Source organism: Alligator sinensis, unplaced genomic scaffold, assembly GCF_000455745.1.
Source record: "Alligator sinensis unplaced genomic scaffold, ASM45574v1 scaffold596_1, whole genome shotgun sequence".
In the NCBI taxonomy this organism is placed as follows: domain Eukaryota; kingdom Metazoa; phylum Chordata; order Crocodylia; family Alligatoridae; genus Alligator; species Alligator sinensis.
This window is the reverse complement of record NW_005841967.1, coordinates 1,114,225-1,122,117: the sequence shown is the minus strand read 5'-3', so window position 1 is coordinate 1,122,117 and position 7,893 is coordinate 1,114,225. Positions and strand designations below refer to the sequence as shown.

The 7,893-nt window shown below is 41.5% G+C and overlaps 1 long non-coding RNA gene across 2 annotated transcripts in view; it reads right to left on the bottom strand.

Moving 5' to 3' along the window:
• Positions 1 to 24: 24 nt before the first annotated feature.
• The window catches only part of LOC112549792, a 21,339-nt gene continuing 13,470 nt past the window's right edge, over positions 25 to 7,893 (bottom strand). For both annotated transcript variants that reach the window (XR_003093311.1, XR_003093310.1), the window contains one exon: positions 25 to 690. This is a non-coding gene — a long non-coding RNA (uncharacterized LOC112549792). The remainder of the gene's footprint in view (positions 691 to 7,893) is intronic.

The window sequence follows — 7,893 nt, the reverse complement described above, 5'->3', positions numbered from 1 at the left end:
CTCCCCCCCCAGGAACCAGCTGCTTTTCATACATTCCTTGTGCCAAGTTAACGGCTTATATTTTTTTCTAAACAAGTTCCACTTTACTTTTTTTCAATCAGTCCAGACAGATGGCAACTAAAGAAAACACTTTCGTGTCAATCTGGTGGATACACTCGCTGAAATACTTCTGCCAAGAAACAGCAGACTAAACATGCACAAGGCCAAATAAAGATGCTTCTTTTACAGGGTAGAGGTACAGACCTTCTTAGGACTTAGAGAATTACAATAATAACTGTAAAGGGCCTGCAGGGAGCAGCTGTGCCACTTCTGATTTGCAGCACAGTCTAATTGGGGTGACAGTATTCTCTCAGAGCAAGCAAGAAGGGCACCACATTTCTAAAAAACATCAGTAGGGGATGTTCGTTTTATTTTTTCACTGTGGGTACCTGCCAGTTCTGGCACCTTTCTTTACCTGGGCTTTACTCATAAGAATGGAATGAGCCTTGTGGAGTTTGGCTGGCAGGGGCCAAAATTAATTTGTTTTACTATCTTATAACAGAATCGTATGAATGATGCCTGAATCAGTGTCACACAAACACATGATCTGTGCCAGCCTCTGATTTTCTACTACCACTTCGTCACATGCAAATAACAGAGCCAAAAAAGGCGGTCTGACGACAAGGGTGCCACATGGATGTTGCATGTTGCCTGTGAAAAATATGGTTAGAATATTCAGAATTAGGTATACATGCTATAGAAGACAAAATATCATCACAAACAGTGCTACAAAGCATTGCTTAACACTTACTGACATCTGGCTTGCTATGCAGTAGTCACTGACTAAATTATTATAGAACCCGCATATAAAACCTATTATCATTTCAGTCACAAAGGAATGAGCCAAAGAGGACTGAGGGTGGCTTGGTCCTTGGAAAACTAGCTCTGTGGCAAGATGCAGCAAAAAAAATCAAGAGAAGTAGGCTGTGGAACACACAATACTTGCAGATGATACCAAACTGTGGGGAGGAGTAGATATACTGAATGGTAAGGCTAGGATTCAGAGAGACCTAGACAAATTGGAGAATTGGACCAAAAGAAACCTCATGAGGTTCAATGAAGAGAAATACAAAGTCCTGCACTTAGGATGGAACAATCCCATGCACCAGTACAGGCTGGGGACTAGATGGCTAAGCCACAGCCTTGCAGAAAAGGACATGGGAGTTATAATGGACAGTAAGCTGAATATGAACCAAGAGTGTGTCCTTTTTGCAAAGAAAGCTGATAGCCTACTGGGTTGCATTAGTAGGAGCATTACCAGCAGATCCAGGGAAGTGATTATTCCCTTCTATTCAGCACTGGTGAGGCCATAGCTAGAATACTGTGTTGTTTTGGGGTCCCCCAGTACAGAAAGGATGTGGACAAATTGGAGGGCATCCACTGGAGGGCAATGAAAATGGTGAGGGGGCGGAGGCACATGACTTATGAGGAGAGGCTGAGGGAACTGGGTTTATTCAGTCTAGAGAAGAGAAAACTGAGAGGGGATTTAATAGTAGCCTTCAACTACCTGAAGGGGGGTTCCAAAGAGGATGTAGCTAGACCAGAGGTGGGCAAAATACAGCCTGCAGGCCAAATCCAGCCCATGGGGGGACATTGTCCAGTCTGTGACGGTCCCTTGGCCCCACCTGGACCAGGCACTGTCTGGCTCGTGGCGTGTCCTGCCACCCTCTGGGCATGCAGCAGGGCTGGAGCAGCTCTGTAGCTGGACTGCCTTTCTAGGCAGCCCGGGAGGCGGTGGCTTCTTCTGGCTGCTGCCACTGCTAGCCCCAGCTCCATGGTACTGTCAGGGACCCCCATGCACAACCCTGACCCCAGCCTGCCCCGTGCCTGCTCCAGACTCAGCCCAGCAGACCAGAGCAGCTCTGGACCAGCTGGAACCGCAACAGGACAACCTAGGTGCAGGCTCTGGGTGGCTGCAGCAGCAAGGGCCTGGTGGTTGGAAAGGAGGAGCCACTTTTCCCCCAGGCCCAGCAGCAGTGCAGCATAGGTGGGTGGTCCAGAGCAGACACAAGGTGGGCCAGGGATGGGGCTAAGCACGCAGGCTCTGGCTAGTCTGGAGCTGGTCCACCCTGTTGAGCCAAGTCCAGAGTGGCTAAGGGCCAGTCTGGGGTCATGGCTGTACATGTGGATCCCCACTGGTCTCCATGGGGCTAGGGCCAGTGGCGGTGGCAGCCAGAAGGAGCCACTGCCGCTGACTGCACTGCCTAGAAAGACGGGGCGGGCCAGGGTCGGAGCTGGGGCTGTGCGCTGTTGGCAGTGGCGGGGAGGACCCACAGGGCACGGTGCTGACTGGACTGTGACAGCTGTCCAGAACTGCCTATGTGGCCCATGGGCCCAAATAATTGCCCGCCCCTGAGCTCAACTGTTCTTAGTAGTGGCAGATAACAGAACAAAGAACAATGGTCTCAAGTTGCAATAAGGAAAGTTTAGGTTAGATATTAGGAAAATTCTCACAGTAAGGGGGTAATTAAACACTTGAACAGGTTACCCAGAGAAGTTGTAGAATTTCCATCCTTGGAGGTTTTTAAGACTTGGCTTGACAAAAGCTTGGCTGGGATGATCTAGTTGAGGATGGTCCTGCTTTGAGCAGGGGGTTGGACTAGATGACCTCCTGAGATCCCTTGGCCCCCCTAATTTCCTATGATTCTAACATCAAACTGTCCAAAACCTTACTAAAGAACAAAATTCCATCTATTCTTCTACATGCTCCAAGCCATGGACTGAACCTCTTTCTGGAAAGCAGAATCCGTTAGAGCATAAATGAGATGCCACAAACACATTGTTGTGTCTTCATCTTAAGCTTTAGGCAGGGCTGACTGTGTTTCCAATATGGGAAGAAGGGTTGTTTTTACAGTTATTGATCAGCATTAAACTTCTGTCACTAATGAAACAATGGGGAATATTTAGGGAACTTCCAAACTAATACTATGCCATTCTACAATAAGTGATAGAGACAGAATACTGCAATATATAGTATTTTGAATCATTGCTGTAGAACTGTCTCATTTTTTAAAGAAAAGCTGTAATGGTCCAAAAGACTGAATGGATATGTTACATTAAGTCTCCTCCTCTATAATTTGGTCTTCAGACTGGTTTTATCTACTTTTCACTAATGCACTTTCTTCATTCATTCTCTTCCAGTACAATGCTTCTGAAGCTGTTTCCACCAGTATCTGAGGACCAGCACCAAAAGTACATATCCTCTCCTTTATAGCTTTAACATCAGGCTGCATTTTTGAGAGGTCAGTTAGCTGGGGGCTGAACATCTGCCTGTTAGTGTGAAAGTAGAACTTATTTTGGCAGCAACTTAATTATTTTTTTTTTTAAATGCAGTCCTGACTACCCAGATAATTTCTTATCAAGTGGCAAACTCTATTCCTTTGCTATAGCTCATATCAATGTACAATGATGCTGATTGGCCTTATTTTTCTAGAAGAGTATTCAATGTAACACATTATTTGCCAGGGCATTCTAATTTCATGCCAAAATACCTATAAATCTAAAGATGTAGGTATCTAAGTAACCAGGGATCAGTTTAAAAGCTATATCCAGGAGACAAATCCTCAAAAGATACTATTAACTAGATTGTTCTGTAGCAAGGACATTCAGTAAACAGATTACCTCTAATAAGCTTATCCTGTATTAAAGCACTAATGAGTTGATGTAGCAATAAGACAAACCTCAAAGGCAATGAATTATAGACGTGCAGTTGGACAAAGGGAATGGAATACGATTTTGTCTTCTCCTGCAGTGTTACTCAGTGGTTCATCCCACTGCTACTCAGTGGTTGCACCTTAAAAACTACTAGTGTGCAAAAGCTTGTAGCTTCACCCACTGAACAGGTCACTTATCTGTGAATCCCACCCATAGAGGCAAACTGAGCTTCACACAAAATTTTCATTGCATCTCCAGGATTATTTAAAAGAGTGCTTCTGATTAAAAGTTTGCCTGAAAGATTTTACTGTATAGGTTTCAACGTGGAACTCAATACAACTCTTAGTTTCATCATTAAACTATCAGAACTCAAGAATTCAATGATGGGTCTATCAAAATCCACCTAATTTCATCCAAGTTTTGCACCGTATTTTTTAGTTCATAAAAGCCTTAATGTTAAGGTCCCAATGGGACTTCAAATTGTGGTAAAATGGCACAAACTAATCTTGTGGGGAAGACCAGCTAAGACTCTAACCAACAGAATTTAAATACACCTCCTTGCACTGAGGGATATATAAAAAATTCTACAAATTGTAAGGCAACTTCTAATTTTCATAGAAAGAGGACAGATAGAAATTTGATGGCACCAAATTTCTCAGTCCTACACGTATCACTAGGCATGCTGCAGATGATTCTGAATATAAAAAGGGTCTTCCAAGTTTGTTAAAAATGTTCCTATTATTAAAGTAACAAAATTGGCACTAATGTAACATCAGTTGGCTGCAAGCTAAAAGGAAACCATTTAATTATCTCCAACGTATGTTAAAGTAGCCTTGATTTAGGTAAATGTCAGGGAGCAATGGATATCTCGAATCAGCAAAAGAAAATGTGAAATAATATTAGGGAAGCCAAGATAATAAAAACGATTACAAATGCTAAATGAAATGTAGGCAGAAACAACAGAGAATAAGAGGCTGGTGAGCAGAAAGATTTAGGAAGGCTGAAGCAATTATCCATTAAGAAATGAAGTCTTGAGTCATATTACAAATCAGCATGTCCCATCAAATCTAGGTAAGAATGTGCCAATTAGTGGTGCAAACATTCCAGTTATGAGAATATCTGGCTGTAATAATGTATTTGAGAAAGTTAAATAGCAATGTTCAAGCTCTGAACCCAAATGATGATAGTAGAGATTCAGTCAATTTTAGGGGTACAATTTCAGAGCCATCCATGCCAGATTAGACTTGCAGTTATGCTGACAAGTGAGAGACCAGTTGTCATCTGGAGTGTCAAAGAATAGCTTAGCACTGTCAAGCTTTCATTTACATATTTCTCTCTCTAAAAATCCTGTTCACTAAACACCAACCATATAACCTTGCTAGTGTGGATAAAACATTTTTTATATATTTCTACAATTAGCAGTTTGAATTAAAAATAAAAAAGTTCACAGGTTTGTGAGCTGTCAGAAGAAAAATCCACAAAGTGTTTCTTTCTGTTTATTTAATCCGCTTGTGAAGATGCTGTGAAAAGCGAAAAATAATGATGCACAGCAAAAAGCCTCCTGAGAATCCAGTCATTGATTTAAAAAAAAAGTTAATTAAGAATGCATGCCTTCAGAATGCTATCTAATTTGGCATACAGGAACAAAAAACATCTAAGAGAGAATTAAAGGCAAGTCCCATGATAAAGATGGTTTGGCTTGGATTAAACTGCTAAAAACATCAGCCTTTAAACACTAGAAAAAAATATACCTACATCCAATGGGAGTATTAGCATTGTAGTGAAAACCTCTATATAACACAATATGTTATGATTGCAAAAAGCAGTGAAAATATATGGCTTAATATATCTTTTCCTTTTAAGCTTTCAGGGTTTTGGGGAGGAAGATGGGTGGCAATAATTGCTTTTTATGGATGGTTTTTGGCTAAGTGGTCATGGTAAACAGACACACAACTAATCTGATTTCTATAGACTTTACAATTAGAAATCCCTAAAAATGCCTGTATACACTAACTCCTATCTGGGTAGATAATATTTTATTGTTTATGTTAGTGCAATTCTTTGAAAATAAACAAAAATGAGGTACACTTCCAACTCATGGGTATTTTACATATAAGTTGCATGTAGATAATAATAAACAGTAGGTTCCTTTGATAGGTATAAGTTTAGGCAGCTGCTGTTTCAAATATTATATTGGAATCATCATTAAATCCAAAGGCATAAAAAAGCAAACTCAAAATCTACATCAGTGAATTCTAATAGTTCTTTCAATACAAAGACTGGTCAGTGAAATCTAAGTGGCACTCTTTTAACTACAGTATTCCTTACCAACAGCTGAGTGTACCCATAGAGGTGTCAGATTTCTACCTGTCTTTGAAAACATTAACAACAATCAAAATAATTGTGGCCGCTGTGATTCTTACCTATATAAATAATGGGTATTTTATCTTTCTAATACCAATAATAAATGGCTTTTAGGAAATAATATTTGATCCATATACCCAAATAAGAACTACTGGCTAGGACAATTCAAACCATATTCAGCGGTATCCCTAAATTTTAGTTAACCAGTACCACAAGAATATTAAAGCCCAGCATGCTGTGGTATGCCAATCCATGCAAGAGACAATCCACACAAATCCAGATTCATGCAACACATTCATATTGGGTTTTAGCATTTACCATGTTTGCTTGAATATGAGTCCCCAATAATTAGATTCTATATATGGAAAACTTATAAATTTGTTATAATTTTCCAGGTACAGAATCTAATTATTGGAATTTTGCGTTGAATTTGTCCCCCTTCCACTGTTAGAGCAGGGAAAATAAATCTGGGGGGTTAGGCAGCCCTCTTGCCCTCTGACCCCCCCCAAACTTCTTCCCCTGCAGCCCCTCCCCCACCTCCTTACTATCAGACCTTGCTCTCTCTGACCACGTGAAGTGAGAAGTGAATTTGAAAACAATGACCTATAAATAATAAAACACTGACCTGTAGACATTTCCATATAGTACCCATAGACTTAGTTCATCCAGGCTTGGTGCATTTTATATTTTTTGAAACTGCTACGTTTTAGCACAGGTACTCTATAAACACACTTTAAGAAGCATTTTTGTATCTACTTACATATAGTCCAAACCATGCATATTAGTTCAAAGCCAAAATGCTCATGATTTAAGGGTATAGTTAATTGGACTGGGCTCCAGCAGAGGCAAACAATGTCTCAAACCAGTGTGACCCCACAGCTCAGTGCTTAGTACATATTTGTGCTCCAGATACCCCCAACTCAGGATTGGAACCAGATGTTTTTGTCATGAGTCCTGGGATTCTCTAAAATGTTATATGCAGATAAGGCACAGGGCAACCTGGTCTGGCTCCATCTCATGAAGGGCAGGACCACAATAATCAAATGCAACAGGCTGAGAGAAGGATCAAGAGAAGGATTCTGGGCGAACTATTTAGGGTTCCATTTGGTGAAGTTTGCCAGACACGTAAGGCTGCGGAAGAAACAGGAATCAGTGGAAATGGGAAAGACAGACACAGCTCAGCTATGGGAGTGAAGAAGTTGTCAAAATGTATTCAATGTAATGGCTCACCATGACTTAAAAGGAATCAAAATTGAGGAGGACTGTGCGCAATGAGTACTACCACATATTTTATTCAGATGGGATGAACAAGCCTGTCCTTATGGTAGGTTGCCTTTGTGATGGTAGGTGTCACTATCCCCTTTGAGAACTAGCAGCAAGCCTTCATTGAGGCTCATGAAAGGAAGCAAGAGAAGGATCAGCCACTGACAAACACCCCAAGGAGCTGGGAGTATGACATAACTGTTGAAGCACTAATCATCAGGGCACTTAGAGCATGGGACCCCAGCAATGAGAGCGTTGTGTATCCCGTGTACTGCCATGTATCCCTTCAGGCAAGCCTGATGTGGCACCTCATGGTGTCTGACACCATATGCTAGTCCAGCAATATCTACTAAGGCTGTGCGAAGATTCAGGTGCTGATTCGATTCAGAGGAGATATGGCCCAATTAGGCAGTTGAATCTCCAAATCTGAATCGAATCAGACCAATAAAAAGGTCCAAATCCATTTGAAGCTCTCCAAATAGATTCAGAAAGGATTTGGAGAGCTTCAGAGATTCAGGCAGCCTCCACTCGCTGCCACAGAGAACTGGACACAGACTCCATGCTAGTAAGTGT